A 19,859-nucleotide genomic window follows, 5' to 3' on the forward strand; every position below is an offset into this window, starting at 1 on the left:
TGTAATGCTTCTAAGAGAGTATAAAACAATACATGTGATATGATTCTATTATTATTTAAACATCTAATGTACAACTACATTTTTAGATTTGAAAAGGATTAACCATGTGGTAGGATTTGGGGGAATATATGCATTTTCTAATATTTCTTCAATTAACATTGTTCATTAATGGTTATATAACTACTTTTGCATGCTCTAATTGATATTCATGGGTAGACTGCCACTCAGAACAAGAGCAGTAAGGATTCTGTACAAGAAAAATTTAAAGAATTAGAAGAGATTCATGTTCAGAAGAGTAATTTAAGGAATTATTCCCAATTATTTTTATTAGTCTGTTATATTTCCAAGATCACCACAGCTCTATTTCTATTTAGATTTAAAGATAAAAACATCTTCCTATTTTAACAGTAAAATCTGTCAAACATTTAAAATGGGGGTGGGGGGGAAGAGGCTATTTAACGAGGACGAGCTAAGTCTATTTACACTCTGATGGCTCATATTTTTAGAATTCCCAAGTTCTTCCATTAAGGCACACTCTGCAAGACCTCACATTCCCTTTCTCTTTCGCCTCTACAGGGAATATGGAGAAAAGAAAAATGGGACTTTGCATACCATGGGCTAGGCATTGTGTCAGGCATTTCTTACCCGTTGCATTTAATCCTTACAACAACCCTAAGCAACAGGTACTATTTTACCACACTACACGTTAGAAAACTAAAAGTTAGAGAAATTAAGCTATTTGGTTGGAACATTGTCCCAACAGATGTCTTCCAGCTGGTAAGTAGCAGAGTGGGATCTCAAACCCCGTTCTTTCTTATTTAAAGCCATGCTTTTTCCCATAGCACCACCATTCTCTCTAAATTATTTGTAACAAGAATAAAATAATTAAAACCCCTAGAAGCATATATGACATGATTTAATTCTATTTAGTCAACATTATCAGTAATGGAAAAGCATAAAACCCACCCAGCATCTCTATTTCGTTATCTCCTTTCTGGTTTTAAAGAACTTCCAATTACTTGCTATAAACGGGAAAAAGAACCCTACATTTCAACATTTTAAAATATTATAAATTATTGCATAGTTTATAGTAGACTCCCTTACCTGAGGGAAATACTTTCCAAGACACCCCAGTGAATGCCTGAAACCAAGATTAGTATTGAACCTGATATATATAATATTTTCCCCATGTATACATACCTTTTCAGTTAGAGGAAGCACTTACAGCTTCTCAGTGGCATGTCCTAATTGCCAGCATCACTATTCTTACACTTTGGGGCCCATTATAAGTACCATAAGGGTGACTTGAACACTGAGTTATCCTGACAGCCAACCTGTTAAACAAGATGGCAGTGACTACATCACCGACAACGAGATGACTCATGCCCAGGGCAAGAAAACAGGAGATTTCATCAGGCTACTCAGAAGAGCACCCAATCAAAAACTTATGAACTGTTTATCCCTGGAATTGTCCATTTAATATTTTTGGACCACAGGAAACTAAAACCTTGGACAGTAAAACCATGGATAAGAGGGGACTACTACATAAAACACTTTCATATCCAGGATGGGTAAGGCACATGTTATTATACCCCTTTTGCAGGTGAACCATTCAAACCTCATGTTCCTGTAGTAGAGGCTGAATTAAGCTAAATTATAATTCAGACTCTTCCCACACTGAAAAAGATTCTCTCATTTTTTTCCCCCAATGCTGCCCTTCAGGAGACTCTCATAAAGCAAAATTCTTGGCATGCATTTGCTTAGTTCCAACTGGGGATGAACTATATCTTGCTACTTTCATCTACTTTAGTATCTAGGAAACACTGAATAGGCAGATAGAAAGAGTAAAGTTTAACGTAGGGATTTCATAAGTAGAACAGACAATAAGAATGAAAAGCAGAAAGGTGGGATAAGTTTTCAAAAAAAGAAGATAATTTCACATGAGGTTCCTCTGCTATCTCTCCTCAGGAAATGCCTCAGGTGCTAAGTGTGTAAAGCAGTAGCCTGAATGCAGTAGGTTCAAATATCCTACCCATAAGAATGGAGAACTCCATGGGACCAGCGCAACTGGAAGCGCCTCTTTGTGGAACACGCAGCTGAAATGTGGGAGTGAGTGATTCCTCTTTAGGGATCACAGATGTCAATCAGCAGAAGCTTTAATAATAATCTCTATGCCTCAACTGACTCTTTTATTTCATCATATGAGACTGCTCCAGAGGAAAGAGGTATTTTTAGTTTCACTATTAAACACAGTGGAATGAAACAAGGCTCTCATAAGGGAATGACCAAAGGCCATGTATACTCTCTCAACGAAGAAAACTGGGGTCACTCCCAGCATCTCCAAGGAAATACAAGTTCAGTTTCTGCCTTACTTCTCACTAACTATTCTACATAAAGGGCACTACCTGTGAGAGCAGTTTTGCAGACATTTTGCCCAAAAAGTCCGGACTCATGGTTATCAGCGAAGATAGCCCCAAAGGTAAATTCAGTTCATCTGAACTCTTTTTAGTCTCTCCAGACCCCATCCACATCCTGAATCCACACTGAAGAAAACCTGATGGGAGGAGCAGCATTTGTGCCTCATTATCTTCCCAGAAGCAAGGGCAGTATATGCCACATAGGAGGCACACAATATTGGTTTGTGGAACAGGGCATTAAGGTCCAGATGCAACCAGAGGCTCAGAAGACTTTAATACATTCAATTTCCAAATACCAGAAAATAAGAACATCTTACTTCAGGAAACGGAATCAAGAAATTACGCAGACTCAAAAGAGCCTTAAAGACCAGCTGGTCGAATCTCCTGAGTTCAGAGATGTGGAAATCGAGGCCCATAAAATGAAGTGATTCTCCTCATACCAAGATCACGTCTCCCAGGTTGAAGCTGATACCAAATGGAAATGTGTGCCAATCGAATTAGTTTTTCTTTGAGTTTTATAACAATTTGAGACCTGTAGTTTACCATAATTTTGCAGTGATCTTTGTTTTCTTACACAGTATTACGCTCCCTGGTGCTACTCCCCCTCAAAGTAGTTAACTGTTTACAAGTAAATATTTAAGTGTCCGACGGGGACAGTTACTTTTACAAACCCTTCTGGTGAATCCTTCAAAGCACAGAATGCTGCCATAATATGAAAAAACATCATTCAATTTAACTATTCCAAAATTGGTACTTTTGCATTCTGAGTTTTTCTTTCAATAAGATACCCTGCTGTTTTTTTTTTTTCCTTATAAAGCAGAATCAATAGTCTTAAATGCAAATAGAAAATACTTCAAACCAAACTAACATGAAATAGTATTATTGTGTGCTGAAATTTGGATTTAACACCCCAAAATTGAGTATGTCTAAGCTTGTTGGTCTCAGCTATTGAAACCAAAATATCTCATAAGGTTTTTGTATCTTAATTTTTTTTCTTTTTTTTAGGTGGGGTGTGGGCAGGGAAGCCCTCCTGGGCACAAATTAATTTAAAAGCCTTGCAGTTTTTTCATTGATTTACAAAATAAACAAGTGCTGGAAGTTAGGAATTCTATAAAATTCTGCAAAATAAATACTAAAATTAAGATTTAGGCTTCCTTTTCTTAGCATGCCAAAATGAATAGTAAAACGTTTTTTTTTTTTTAAATTACTGCTTTTTCCACATTGAAGCCAAGCTATTTATGAAGACGACACGAAGGTTGTGGTGTTTTAGATGCTCTGCGCATTGATTTATTCTACTGCTTCTGGATTATTTTAAAGAAAGCACTTAGTTCCCAACCTCAGAGCCTATTTTCTATGACTTAGTAACATAATCAATAATTTTTGATATAATCTCCAAAGAGATCATCAAGCCATCAGTCTTGGAGACATTTATTATTCAGAGGCAGGCCAATGTGCCTCCCCACCCTGGCCAACCAGCTCAGTTAGAGTGGATCTTAGCCTGGGACTCAGAGGGCATGCAGATTTTTCTCTCCAGGGATGAATAAATACAGAGACCTCAGGGGCAAAGAACAGCTCTCAGAAAGGCCACCTCTCTGGGAGTGCCTTCACTCAGCAGGGCGCCTCTGCTTGCTCTGGTAACCTGGTGAAGCTGTTTTCTGCCATCATTAAACTGGCCTCCTTAAATAGCTGAGACTTCTGAAAGTGAAAAAAAATGCATCTTAGGAAAACATTCTATTTTCACTCTATCTCTTCCTATCTTATACATTTTGAAAGGGTTTTGTTAGCCAGACAGATGTGGTATTGGGGAAATGTGCTATGATAAGCTGTGAAATAGAGAACAAAGGCAATATGTAAAAGGCCTTCTTTTTACAAGATCCTCGATGAAGATGACTTGTGTTAGAACTGAAAATGGAAGTCAGCCATCACTCAGGTGTGTGCCGTGACTGAGTCCAACATCTGTACAAAGCTGTATATGCAGTGGGTACAAAATACACACTTCAGTACCTGACTGCCTGGGTGTAAATCCCAGCTCTGCCATTGACTAGTTGTGTAATTTTGGGCAAGTTATTTAACCTCTCTGTATCTCACTCTCAGTTTTTTATTCTATAAAATAGAAACAATAGTTCCTCTCAACAGGATTTGAGTTAATAAATATGAAGCACTTAAAACAGTTCATGGCTCGTAGTAAGTATACAATGCTAGCTATTAATATCACAAACTAAGGCAGTTTTTAGAAAAGATAAAATCTGTGAGTTACAAGATAAGAGAGGAAATTAACAACCTACTCTGACATTTTCTTTCCTAAAAGAAAAAAAAAAGAACAAATCAAAGGTAAAGGAAAAGATGTCTTTTCCATTTATACTTTGCCACTTTCACTTACTGGTTACGTGATGCTTGGGTAAGACTTTTTAAGTCTCAGTTTCTTTTTCTTTTTAACAGGTATTATAAGAGTTCCCACTGCCATGTTACAGGTTTACAATCATGTCTGGCACACAGTATGTTTCATAAATGTTAACTGATATTAATTATTAAAGTGTTCAGAAGAAGAAAAACAAAATGGGAAACAAGTAAAAACTGGGTTAAGAAAAAAAGGTGAAAAGTGAGACAATATACGGAGTAGCCTGTTCCTATTACGAAACCACCCTTCCGCAGACCCCAGACTCATGCCATGGGTCAGGTTCAGTGCCAGAGGCACCTGTGCATGGTGACATGGGCCAAAGGCTATGACCACAGCTCTGCGACTTTCTCCAACTACCACATGTATAGTTTTCAACTCAGGAAACTATAACTGCATGAGGGAACTACTCCTCAGACCTGGCATTTAATTCCTGAGGAGTTCTAGCAGGATTTCTCTTTGCAATGATGAGTCCCAGAACAGCCAGATACTGCTAAGCCCTATCTTCTAGAGCAGCTTATTCTGATACTGCTCAAATTACCATCCTCATGGTACTACTTTATGTTCTGAGTCCTTGCTCCTGAAATCAGTTATAGACTGTCTGTATGACACACTTGGGAATAAAGTTTTACTCTCTGGCTGATGCTAATGGCTGCTTGAAAAGAAGAAAAAATGTTTATTGGGTCTTTTTTCTTAATACAAACCATTGTAGCTAGAGCGTGTACAGGATAATATACTAGGCATTTGGGTCACAAATAATTTATGTTGTGCTGTTACTCGGCTTATATCATGATATACTGAACCACAGCCATGTAAACTCACTGAGTTTTATAGTCAAAAGGATCATAAAATTGTCTAGTCCAACACTCTAGTTTTAAAGTTGAGGAAACAGAATGAGAAAGGTTAAGTGATTTGGACAAGGTCATATAGCCTCCTAGTAAAAAAGCTAAAACTGGCCCTTGCATCTCTACTGTGATTTTTACCCTACTGTGCTATTGCCTCCTTTAAGAACACTAGTCTTAAAGGTCTCTCTCGTTCTTGTCTACAAGTTTTACTCATCTTCTAAGCTTTAGCAAAACACCACCTGCTCTTTGAAGCATTCTCAGAGATTCCCCATCCAAGTGCGAGCTCCAATTCTAAAGCTGTGATTCTTAAAATTTAGTGAGATTCAGAATCATGCAGGGCTTGTTTAATCTCACATTGCTGGGCCCCAGTTTCGGGACCCCTTGGTCTGGGGTGGGGCCAAGAATTCATAATTTTAACAAGTTTCCAGGAGGTGCTCATTCTGGGACAATCACACTCGGAACCACTGCCCTAAAAGTTGTATTTTATCTATAAGGACCCCACTGATATCACTTACTTCCTCATATTAAAGTTACTTTGAAATTACACATTGGAAAGTAAGCTGTCTTATTTCTTCTTCTTCTTACAGTTTCTAGCAAAGTGCCTTGCAAGGCCAAAATTCAATCAATTTTTATTGAGTGAAACTTGTCTAATCAGCATGCACCGTAATTCCCAACATGCACTAGGGAGAAGATAAAAATGAGCATCAGACAAATCAGGAATTATAATTATAAAACTTAGAGACCCTGAGGAAACAGAGATGACATATATTTAATGGTATCTGAATATGTGTTCAACTAAAAAAAATGTTTTAGGAAACACCGGTTGAATAAAGGTAAGCAGATTTCATAATTTAGATCTTGGAGCATTTAGTATGCGTCGAAAGAAACGTTCTCCTCTCCCATTTTTAGTCATCTCCAAAAATTTACCATGCATTGTTAACTCCTTATGAAAGCAGAGTCTATAGTTATAGTCTGTTTCCACTAGCGGCAGTAAGTTTTCTGGTACATAGGCCTCAGCAAGCATTTGTTCATGCGCAAACACACTATATAAACTGTGATTCCAAGGGATGGATATATATATATATATAATATGCACAATTTCTAAAATCTGTTTGATCATGAATCTCTTTTTCCACTTTCCCCACTTTCCCCACTGACACACATAGCCACTTGCAGGCGAAGAAAGAGTATTTTGTGGAAAACAGTTGGGGAAACATTGATTGAGTCCAACCTAGATACTGTGCCTCAGACAGTTCAGTTGCCTGGAAAGCTTTGGATGTAATCCAAGGATTCTTGAGACTAGTTTATTATTCTTCCTCCTACCCCATTTCACAGGGTATGAATTCTCATGTTCACGAAGCTGAGAGTTATTCCTGAACAAATCACTTCAATACTTGTCATATCAACACACTTCCATGTTCTAACAGCAGAATGAGATGACTGTTCCATATTTTGTTGTGTATTTTCTTTTCTCATTAAAAAAAAAAGGTATATAAAGAATTTGTGCAGTTCTATGAGCTACAAAGACTGGCATGAGGGGAAGAAACTTATTAATGTTGAATAATTATCCATTTATTTTCATAGTTTTCATTATCTATTTTTACATAGTTAACGGTCAAAATCAAGTTTTCCAAACCAAAAATACCCTGAGACTCAAAACCAAAAGTGAGTTCATATTTCATTTTTCTCTGAAAAATTCTGCTTATTTACTTGAGCCCCACATTTAAGCTGGGCTTTATAAGCAAGAAGAGTATTTCCTTTACAAAGATACATCGCCTTCTGTCATTCTGAACAAGAAAGAAAGGCCAAATCCAAAACCTCCAGTTGGTTCTGCCGACCAGCCAAGCAGATCGTTACCCAAACCCAATCTTTTCCATGGTAATAATACTGTAAAGTCTAACTTTTTCCAGTGGTGCAAATCTTTCTGTTGTCTAAACGTGGTCTCTAAGGAGAAAAGTCAGTCAGCATGAAGCAAGTGTAATTCAAGTTGGTTGTGAGAAAAATGGAAGAATCAGCCACACAGCGGCAGTGTTATGAATACCCTCCTTTATTTTCTCCCCAGGTGCTAGAAATATTTCCATACAACACTGGTTAATGTCAAGTATCATTTCATCAGTAACTGCTTCAAATTCAGGGGTAATTCAACCAGGGGCTATCAGAAGGAAAGATTAGCATGTTGTTCAAGCCTTTTAAAAATCACTTCTCCCTCTGGAGAAAGAAATTCATCATAGGATAAGAAAAAAAAATGTATGGAGAGGATATAATTTGTTCCTATGCTTGGCTGTCTGAGAAAATGTTCCAGAAAAATGCATGATTTCAATTTTTCTTTGGTGGGCCTCACTGACAGAAACCAAAGGGTAGATATATTTGTATTCACTTATGCTCACAATTTAAAAAGCAAAACAAAACAGAAAACAGCATTTACTCTGGCATAACTGTGTGTTAGAGAGAAAGAGGACCAGAATAGTTTCAAACAGAACAAATGTCTTTAAATAGTGTTCATTTCAATAGTTAACGGGCAAAATATAGTTGAGAGGAAAAGATGCTTTCAGAGCTTTCTGCTTGCTACCTTCTGACACAATCCATATTTATTGCTGTGTTAAGTCCCTGTGGTCTGTCCTGTTTCCAAAAGTAAACATCCTTTTAATCATTCCAATTGCTATTTGCCTTGTTAAAGGAGTCTCCTTCAAGAAAAAGAGTAATCTGCATAGTAAAATCAGGAATCAGGAAAGCGGAACTCAGGAGCTTCCCTCAGTACATCCCTCTCCTGCTATGACAAGCAATGGTGACATCAGGGCAAGAGGAAAGTGAGAAACATCCATGGGAGGGCTCAGGGTACACAGAGCTGTAGGACCTAAATGAGGTACAGGCATATCAGATTTCCTTTTTCTGAAACAGCTGAACCATCAGAGAAGGATGGGATAAATGATAAAATATCCTAAAAATTGTAGAGGACTTCTGGGAGAACAGAATTCAATTCCATATTTTTCCAAAATTACACCTGGTTCTGGGTCTTACTCTGGACAAAGCAGACCGCAGGCTCCAGAGTGAAGTTCTGGAAATGCCTGGCTGTTTGGTTAAATATCACCCCAGAATGTAAGGCAGAAACAATGAGCCTTTACATGTTAGGTGCACAATACAGAATTAACAAATAAATCTAATGATAAAGAAGATACACACCCAACTCTCTACAACATGGTATTACTATATGTTCACCACAGGAAGACTGGAGACAGGCAAATGATGGCGGAAAAGGATACTTGCATAAGAAATAAAAAAACAATATATCAGGAAACTGGTGAGACTAAAAAGGTATCTCAGGCAGCAATTGCACTAAACTCAAAAAGGAGAAGAGATGACAAAACAGTGTATCATATGGAAGATGAGCACACTATGGAGAGAGGCTGAAATTATATCACAGGGGAAGGCAAAGATTATTTGAGAACAGGCAATGATAAAAGTTGTCAAGATTTAATACGGCTTGCATGTGGGTCAAGACGTTTGCTGACAACACAGAAATCTCATCGGTCATGTCACTTCATACTGTCATCACTGACAACTGTGTCTTAGCAAACGACAAAATGCAAATTTGGTTCCTTCAGTTCTCCCATACTTCCCATTAAGGTTACTTATTATTGACTGATGGGTTTATGCCAGTGTTACCTGAATTACTGCTCAGTGCTAATGAGACCAGGTCACAGGTTCGATTCCCACATGGAGCAACACAGACAGTCTTCCTAAGAACAGGTCAACAAGGACATGCGAGCATCGACTACCCTCCATCTCAATGAAAAAGCTCGAGCCTGCAGAAGCATGTGTCAGCAGGGTCCACCTTTTCACTTCAGAAAACATATTTCCTTAGGTGGGCAAGACATTTTTAGACATTCCTGTAAACACAGGTTAAAAGAATTGTCAAAGAACCTTTAAGCACAAAGTTAGTAATTTTTAGCATAAACAACCTTAGCCTAACATACCAGGCAGAGGACAGGGTTACTATCCCAGAGCAGCCAGAAATGGAGTAAGTATGAGAACACACAGCTCCTCGGAGCTGGCCTGACAAGACTTCTGCCCCCCAGAGGTGCTGCCACAGAGTGGAGACAAAAGGCCAAGAGCAGATCCTCTCTTTGAGAAGTAACTCCTAAGCACATGTGGACAAGGATGGTCAATTGAGCTCACTCTAAGACATGCTGGACCACTTACTGTCTGCATCTCTGTGAATCCTACTGCACAATGCAACTGCAGAAGTAGTGGGACCCAGGGTGGTGTTGTGCTTAATGAACTTGCTTCCTGGGATGCTCACTCATCCCACCCCCCTTTCTTGGGGCTGTGGTATCATTTTTGAAACTGCAAGCCAGAAGTGAGTAAGCAGTCAAATGTAGTAGGTTCAAAAAATGAATGTATAAGAACTCAATGAGTACAAACCAAGGGCTTTGGAGACAGAATAGATCAAATTCACATATTCTGATGTGAAAAATGAGGGTGCCACTAAGGGCCAGGTGCTCGCTACCTGCGTAGAAGATGACAGCAACCCTAGAGCCTCAAAATCCTAACCAGCTTGACATATCCTTCTCACCCCCTCCATAGCATTCCTGCTACAACCGTCCAGTCACATACCTAAAACCTGAGCAAATCTTACCCCTGCTGAAACACTTCAATACCTTCCCTATGCACTCAAGATAATAAAGACCCAAAGCGTCAACATGGCTGAGAAGTTCTGCCAAATTTGGCCCTCACTTCCTTTCTGGACTCATCTCAAACTACTCTACCTTCCAGCCAAAGCGGTCTCTTTGCTCTGTTTGTTTTGTTTTGTTCCTGACAGATCTCCTCTTGCCTCAGGTGCTTTGCTCATGTTTTTGCCTTTGAGCTCAATTCTGTTTTGCTTCCTGATTGCCCACCATAGAAATGCATGCATATAATCACCTCAGCTTCTACACCCCTCAGGGCACATTTCTCTGATTCCCCAAAACTAGCTGTGGTCCCTTGTTATGTGTTCTTGGAGCACCCAGAACATTTACTTCATAATATTTGTTACTATTTTAATTATATTTTAGTAAGACTATCTGATTAGTATCTGTAATCCCAACTTGCCTATAAACTGTATGAAGGAAGGAGCTGGCTCTTACGGTCATCACTGTTGCTCACATCAAACATACTGGTTGGCACATAATAGGTGCTCAAGAAATATTTGCTGTTGGATAAACTATAAATGTCTTATGAAACTCCAAGAAAATATAGGATCAGAACAGTGGTTCTCAACTACAGACTGTTTTGTCCCCAGAGGACATTTGACACTGTCTACAGACATTTTTCTTTGTCGCAACGAGGAGAGAGATGCTATTAGTATTAGGAGGTACAGGCCAGGGATGCTGCTAAACATCCTATGAAGCACAGGGTGGCCTCAAAAACAAAGAATTATCTGGCCTAAACTGTCAAGAATGTTGAGGTCATGTATGGATAAGAGCAACTAGAGCAATTATACTGAGACGGTTAGAGCCGAGTATGTAGGGAAAAAAATACTTCCCTAGAATAGCAGAGACACTGCATGGAGCTCTCCTGGCATGACTGAGACGTTCCCCAGATAACGCCCCAGGGAGGTCAGCTCTGGGTTTTTTGGTGTAAAGAACCAAACTCCCCTTCTCTAGGGCTGAGCCGACTTCCACCCCACGGTATAAACCTGGCTGGGTTCTGAGCTCCCTGCCCACAACAGAGAATCGAGGAAACTTGACCTCTCGGTGATAGAACCATTTGGTCTGATTTCTCCAGGAAGTATTCACATGTATCAGGGCCATCAGTCACACTGGCAGTTGGAATCTCAAGGACTGATGTTCCCCAGTTTTCCACCCACCTGACTTGGATCTCATTCTTTACAGAAGCATTTACTCAGCCAACAAAATCAAGGCCCTGGAAGACTGATCTTTGCAGGTCAACAGAGGGTCACCTCTCTAGAGGTTTACCTAATTTTCTCTGCATAACTACTGAGACCACAGCTTCCCAAGCACATGAGTAGCCTCACCAGTCCATGGTTTGGGGGAATCATTTACTCACCAGCATGGTGTACAAGGCAGGACTATCAAATCCTGCCCTAGATTGAAAGACAACTCCCATAATTCAACATCAAGCAAAAAGAACCTAAACAGATTTTTAAACATCCTTTAATAGCAACAGTTGCTGGAAAGTAAAATGGTTTGTTACTCTGACAAGACTTAAACCAAGTGCACTCATTCCATGTAGTTAAATTAAGTTTTCCTCTAGTCAACCCTTGAGTATATATAGATAAAAAACTAAGTACTACATACTTTGCCACTAATTATGTACTACAAATAAATAGTTTACACAAGCTTATGTAAACTGCGAAGGGGGGGAACAGCAATTCTGAGCTTCCACAGCAGATGTTTAGGGACAGCTGTACAGGGAAGCTGACAAGAATTTAGATGAAATTTATTTTAAAGTCCTACTAGAGGAGAGAAGGTTTGTTTAACCTTCACCAAGCCATTCCACCTAGGTGGCTCAGATCTGAATTTTCTTTCAGAACAGATTTCTATTGTGTTTAACATGCCTCTCCCACTTCCTCTTTTTTTAAAAATTTAAAGAACCCCTACTGATTGGACCATTATGAGCAAATGGCATTACACCAGTACAAATATCAAACCCAGTAGCTTGATTTATTAGTAAATGCTATCAGACAAAGCTCCTTATTTGCTGAGCTTCAAGAATCCACTAGGTCATACTATGATTTTCAAGAGCTTCTATATTCCACATCCAAAACAAGGATATCAACCCTCAGCTTCCCGAAGGTAACTTATATGTTTTTAGGAGAAAGAATAAATGAATGACTAGTGACAAATTATGTAGATTAAACATTATTAACCAGAATTTTTGGCAGCAGCTATCCTTTGCCTCATGTACATTCTGCAAAATCAAAAACAGTTATTCAATAGATATTCGTTTAACTGGGAAATGACAATAGCTAACTAAGAATGAGTGATTACCACACTGCCAGAGCTTGCACATTGCTATGTCGTCAAAGGCAACTTGAGGTTGGTGTATCCAGAGTTCGGAATAAGGAATTTCAGAGGGAGTTTAGTTCAATAGCCTTGTCTTGGAGTCGAAGTGATGGTGCTCAGAATTCAGTTCTTGGGCTAGCTGACAGCAGGGCTGGGATGAACACCCAAGCTCCAAACCGAAAATAAGCAGTTCTAGTACTACCATGTTGAAAAAATTATATTTTAGAAGTAGAAAGAGAATGTTTATTTACCATACTATCACAGAATCTCAGATGAAAGTCATAAAGTTTATAACCTTACCTCTCCCGCTCAAGAGTTTACTTAGATTCAACATGTCACTAAGCAGTAAAGAAATATTATTTGGTAGTTTAAAATTATTTGGTTTTCCAATCAAATAGTTACTGGTTATTTGATTTTATTTTAAAAAACTGCCCCCCAAAATCAGTTCTATTTCTAGATTATCATAATGCTTATCTCTCCACTTAGTAAAAAGTGAAACAGACAAATAAATTATTTGGATAATTTTGCCCTTCACGGTTCACACACCCATAAGATTCAATACAAATCAATCTACTTTTGAAATTTTGGGCTTTACTGTGTCTATCTAATTTGGGGGGTGAGTTTGGAATGAGCTTCTTGCTCTAGCTTCTTCCTTCACCACCGATTCAACTTTAATTTCAGTTTCAATTTTTTTTACATGCTCACAATTTATATGATTCATTGTGTCTACTAGATTCTGGACTAGGATCACCCTAAAACCATTAGCCTACAGTTGTAAAACAAGTGAAAATACTTGATACTACTCAACTGTACTTTTAAAAATGAATAAAATAGTAAAACGTATGTTATGTTTTTTTTTTTTTTTTTTTTAATCAGATTAAGTGTTAGCCTTCTTCGAAGCCAGTGCTTTGATGGTTTTTTACATCAGGTTTATATGCTGACATACATTGTAGGACATCTGAAATCTTCAGCAGAGTCACAAGCTTTTGGAAGTGGTGGGAGGTAGTTATTACTGCAGACTATATAACTGCAAACAATTACCTGACTCAAACCCAAGCAAGTACAATAACTCTAATACCTCACCTTCTGTCCATCATCCCATCGATTATAAAACTCTCCAGTCTGTCAAGGAAGCTGTAATCAACCACTTAACCTAAATTTAAAAATCAAAGGGGTAAAATCTTCAATTTCGAGTCATTTTGGAATGCTGCATACATTCGGTGTCTGAGTCAGGGAAGAATGACGTTTGAAGCATTTTTGCCTTTTTTAACAAAAACGAGCAATTAGGTTCCCCATGCAGATCAGCAGAAAATGGATCTAACACACAGAATGGGAGGAAACAGGCAAAAGGTAACTCCTGGGGACATTCAAAGCAGTTAGATGACAGAGATGGCTTTGTGTCTAATGTCCCCACTGCAGCAGCATCATTTAATGGGGTAAGCGCTTCTCCTTTCTCACATATGTAGAGTTCATCAAGATCCTGGCACACAGTCCCTTCAGGAAAAAAATTTCCACAGGTCTAATCAATAGTGAACACACAGGGCAGTCCCTCCAGCTTGACATTCCCTCACATAAGCCTAATTTAATTGTGACCAAGTCTTATCTGAGTCTGTACTTCACTGACAGAAGACAGGAGCTCTGAACGGGTTTCACAGATGCTGGCCTGGGGAAGTGTCAAAGTCTTTCCATAATTGAAGCAGTTATCTTTTCTCCTCAAGGTGGTATTTTCATATTCTACCAGGGAAAGAACTATAAGCTAGATGTGAATGGTATTATCTGCAGGTAGGATGCACCCTCCTAACTCATAGAAAGAATCACTCCTTTATCAACAACACTGTCTGGAATCCCTCTATGGATGACTGAAATTAAAAAATAAAGAAAAAGAGAAAATCATAGGCCATATATTAGCCTCATATGTAGGGCCATAAAATAATTTCTGATAAAAGTAAATCTTGACAAAAGTCAAAGTCTACCAACCGTAATGGTGTTACACTCTTTATTACTCTCCTTTCTTCAAGAAGTCACCCTAATGAAAAGAACAATATATAAATACTGGTCAACTACTTTGCTTAGCAATTCAATATTCACCCCCAATCCCTTGTGAATTGTAATCTATTTAAGAGGAGCAACATGAAAAGGTTGTTTCCCCTTTCATTTTTTGGGGGGGAGGAAGCAGGTGGGGGAATCGGGGGAGGGTCTTAATTAAAGAGATGATGCTTCAGGAAGCGTATTAATTCTCTGTAGCTCAAATATGTGGGCTATAACTGAGGAGAGTCCCTAACATCGTGTCTTTTCTTCAGAAATGTCTTGCTGTTGCCTTAATGAAGAAAAAAAGAAAATTTAAATTAAGACATATTTATAAGACAGACATAGGGAGGGTGATCATTTGAATATGATTAAAGGTTGAAAGAAACTTTCACGGTTTTTCTTGTCTTTGATGGTTCGAGATAAGAATCTAGAGGATTCTGATTACATTCCAGAACTTGCTGCTCTAAATTACCCACCAGACGAGGGGATTCAGAGAGAAAACACATATGCATGGAGAAGAGGAGAAGAGGTGCAGAGTGGCAGGCAAACACAGGGCGCCCCCTCACTGCGCCTCTCTCCGGGGCCCAGGCCCCGCCAGTGGCAGCCGCTGCTTTACTTCACTGCTTGACTCTCATACTAGAATTTCAGTGATTCCAGTTAAGTCAGTTGTTACGATTAACAGAAAGTTAACATTGCTAACATAATTTAATGAGAATCTAAAACAGAGAAATCACTATTATGATAAATATTTGTAACTTTACAAAGGGCGCGATCAGACCAGTGATGCCAGACTCCAAATACCCTGGAGAGTTTTCCATGTTGAATGGTGTCCTATCAGCTATTTGACCTCTTCAGTCCTCCACAGCTATTTGTGACTGAAGTATCTGGCCTTCAATTCTTCCTATTTTCAACTCGATTTCAGTTATACTATAAAAACATGATGCTTGAGTTTTTGGCATGATCTAGGAACCATTCACTATCTAAAATTCCCACTTATTTTATAGTGAAATCATTTAAATCCCACTGTTACTAAGTACACTAGTTCACCATCTCAATTTAATTCAACCAACATCTGTGAAATAGGTAGCAAGGATAAACTTCAAGGACCTGAAGGGAAGGAAAATGCTGACAGAATGTCGCAATACCATAAGACAAAGATTCAAAGGGTTATGAGATGGGAGGCTAATTGCTGTATGGGGCAGGAAAACAGAGAAAGTTCATGGAAGAGGTGGTGTTTCAAAATATTTTACTGAGTGTCTGCGAAATGCCAGGCATTGTGAGCATATATGCCTCGCATATTTTATTTAATTCTCGCAATAAATACATGAAGTATCCTTATGTCCATTTTACAGAGGATGAAATTGAGGTTTGAAAAGTGTAAGGTTACATGTTCTCACTCATGTAAGACAGAGCTACAATTCCAACCTGGGTGTGTCTAACTTCGATGCCCAGGCTCTCACCCACCACAGCATCAGGTTCTAACCTAAGGTGGGTCACAGAAGGCAGAAAGAATGCTAATAATTGACTGGAATCTTTTTGGTCCCAACTCCAAAGGAAGTAAAAACACGGATGTGGGAAAGTGCAAGGCCACTGAAAGAACCAGTGAACCAGTTCAGCAGGACTGAACGAAGCGAGATGACAAGATGGGGAAATAGGTAAATAAAGCTCAAGAAGTTGATCTCGGAGCCTTAAATACCAAAGTGAAGACCATGAACTTTTAACCTAGAGGAGATTCTGGAATCCCCACCCCACCCTACTTTAGTTGATCAGGGAAGCAGCATGATGGAAGGGCCGCTTCAGGAAAATTATAGTTCTATAGCTAATGTGTGGGATGTAATTGAGGGAATATATAGATAAGAGGCAGGGAGGTCTGATAAGGAACACTGAGCTAGGAAAGGCTATCTTAAGAAAACATAATGGCCCTTCGTCGAGTTAATTCATCTTAGCTTTAGTATTTTGTATATGTGCATTATTGTTTCATGTATTATTTTTCCACTTATCAACTCTTTTTTATATGCCAATACTATCTTTGTTCAATACGTAAAAAATGATCAAGTCATAAGAACATAGTATTTAAAAAATCCATTTTTTTAAGCAAAGTTCAAATTCGGGTTTTGATTCATATTAGGTTTCCTTGTATTAAGAATTTCACAAAGCCAAAGACAAGAGAGTTAGTATCTCACTACTAGAGTATCTCAGTCCATGATTAAGGCAAAGAGGTGAGAATGTTTTTACAGGTCCTTTGGTTCAAAAGAACATCAGCTGCTCCTGAAGCCCTGTGACAGAGACCGTATGTAATAGGAGGGGTTTACTGCTAAAATAACACTCCACACCTGCCCAAGGGGTCATGTCCCGAGCTATTTTACCATTATCTGCATTTCATATGCCTTTACCACGATCCTTTATTTTGTTAAACAAACTATAATATATGACCTGCCTAAAGAGTAAATATTTATTCAGATCACAGAAGGACTTTTAATATCTTAGGAGTGTTTCGATGGAACTCTTATTTAGGGGAAAAAAAAAAAAACAGACAAAAACCTATCTTATGTGCACTGCATTTCATTATCCATTCAACCATGGATAATGTTTAACTGTGCAATAGAAGTGCTAAATAATCTTAAATTACTCTTGATCTACTATATCTAGAGATAGGCCGAAACCGTATCTCAAATAGCACTACTAAGTATACATTTTATTTGACATGATAAAGTATTTTATTGCAAGTTTTATTTTCTTCACATTTATTTACAGAACTATGTATAGCATTCAATAACCACATCTGAAAAGCTGTAACTGTAGTTAAAGATATTGGACACACACACACAGAGCACTCATCAATTTCAGAAACAAGAAATCCCCTCCTTTACTTCATTACCATAATTTGCAAACTAAAGTCCATGAAAACTCATTAAAATACTTTACATTATTCAATATTTGATGTTTATCGGCTATTTAAAGCTTTTCCTTCCAAAGTGATACTGTTCAATCATAAAACAATTACACATTTTGGAGGCAAAATAGCAACATTCAAATGAATACTTACCCAAATAAATAACAATGAAGCAATAAAGTATTCCATTTAATTGCATATTTTTGTCCATTATCCAATGTCATGTCCTCACAGTTTATAACGAACCCCAGCCAAGCAGTGGAGCTGAAGAAATCAGATTCCGAGCTGTATTCCAGCTCGACTTTGTGACCCTGGGCAAAACATTTCAACTCTCAGATCTCCTTCCCTCATACCGATCTCACAGAACTATTATGAAATCATGTTTTTGAAAGCACCCTGAAATTTAATGCATAAACTGTCTCTCATTGTACTGATGAGAAAGCCAAGGATGAAAGAGGAAATATCTGGCCCAGAGTCAAAGGCAGAGGGCAAGTGAGCCAATAAGACTGTGGTAGGTTTCCCTGTACGAAGACTAGTGATTGTTAGGACTTCGGCAAAGCAAAGATCAGGAGAGGGCAGCTTTCATGAATTCATGCCAAATTCAGCCATCATACTATCTAGAAAACATTATTTCAATCCCAGCAAACATGGAGTTTTTTAATATTTCAAAAAGAAATAACACTTTATTTTGATTTACATATGCAAAGTACGCCATGCTTGGGGCAACTGAGGGTCTTAAATGATCTCTTGGAAATAATTCAGGTCTTCTGTTTTCTCCTCCAGTTCTTCTTCCACTACCCCACAATTGCTTTTAGGTTTGTTACAGTCTTCTCATGCTAAATATTTGCAACCTTCACTTTAAAACATTAAAAATGCAAAGCCATTTCAATGTTCAACTTCAAGAACATTGTCAATTTCTAGCAACTGTGAAAAATCTGTTCAAATGAGGATGGTTTATTAAGCAGCAGGTAAGAATTTCTTACGTTATCACCGAGTGTGGAAGTTTCAATTCTACCCATAGTTTATTACTGCAGAAACTGTCAAGGTTCTGACTTACTGACAGGTAAGGCTTCACAAAGGCTTGGAAAAAAGCCAACAAGATAGAACGGAGAAGGTTTTTTGTTTTCATTTTTGTTCTTGGCATTCAGCAGTCCCTTTTGCAACCTGTTCAGAACTCCTTGCATGAAGCTCCCAGGCTATCACAAAAGAACTGGATGCTTGTGCGACCATTACCCTCTGTTTACTGTCTGAGAGGAGAAACAAAGAAAGATAGGTGCCCAGCAACGGGAAGTGTCGCAGGAAGAATTTAAGTTGGCCCCCGACTGTCAGAAGCTGAAGTTAAAACAAGTTAGCAAACAGGCAGTTTTCCCCCAGCAACTCCTTGAATCCTTAGGGCTCAGCTGGCTGGAGATTTTAACTATCAAGATTGTGTTAGATGCAAATAATTCCTAAGGACGTATGAAAGCAGAAAGCAGAGAGAGTGCTGCTTGTTCAGAAATTGCCTGCCAAGATCCATTTCCCACAGAGTTCTCCAAGGTCTCGTTTTTACAACTGTGGGCTCTGGCGCATATGATGCGTCACGGGTCTCTGAGGCAGGTAGGTGAGAATGCAGCCAAGGGCTGGATGGATGCTCTAGTGCCTGTCTCTAAATAGCCTTTCATCTCTCCAACATGAGAGGTAGGGGGGTGCGGGGGACATTTTGACAATCCATCTGAGATTGCAGCATTTTAATTTGAGCTGGTGCAGAAGCAATACAGAAGCACTACGAGATTCTAACAGGGACGCTGAGACCTCAACTCTACACACTGCATAGTTCAGTGATGATCTGTGATTATTATCAACAAACTTCTACTCAGTGTCTTCTGCGTCCACTATGCTAGCTGGACACTGGCAGATGAACAGAAGTAGACAATGTGATATTTGCCCTGGAAAGCTTAACTCACAATACCTTCCTTTACAGAGCGGAAAATACAATTCGGATTCCTCTTCTAATATCATGTTTCTTAAAAATGTAGTTATAATGCCAAATGCTTCAAGGCACAATGAGTCAAGATAAATTTTACTGGCATCAGAAGAAATTTGGCTTATATCAGAAAGAAGTCCATGAAAGGCTCACAATCATTTACAGCACTAGTACATTCATAATCTCTCTGGCACAGGGTTTTCCAAATTATTTGGCTAAACAATTTTTATGTATACTACTTTTTTCTTAACAGCAACTCTTTGATAGAATCATTCTCATTTTACAGGATAGAAGGCTGAGTCTCAGAGAGGTTA

At 38.6% G+C, this 19,859-nt stretch overlaps 1 protein-coding gene across 5 annotated transcripts in view; it reads right to left on the reverse strand.

Moving 5' to 3' along the window:
- FAT3 (FAT atypical cadherin 3) overlaps positions 1 to 19,859 on the reverse strand; it is a 603,178-nt gene that overhangs the window by 480,854 nt on the left and 102,465 nt on the right. The window lies entirely within an intron of this gene.

Source organism: Rousettus aegyptiacus, unplaced genomic scaffold, assembly GCF_014176215.1.
Source record: "Rousettus aegyptiacus isolate mRouAeg1 unplaced genomic scaffold, mRouAeg1.p scaffold_m13_p_5, whole genome shotgun sequence".
Taxonomy (NCBI): Eukaryota; Metazoa; Chordata; class Mammalia; order Chiroptera; family Pteropodidae; genus Rousettus; species Rousettus aegyptiacus.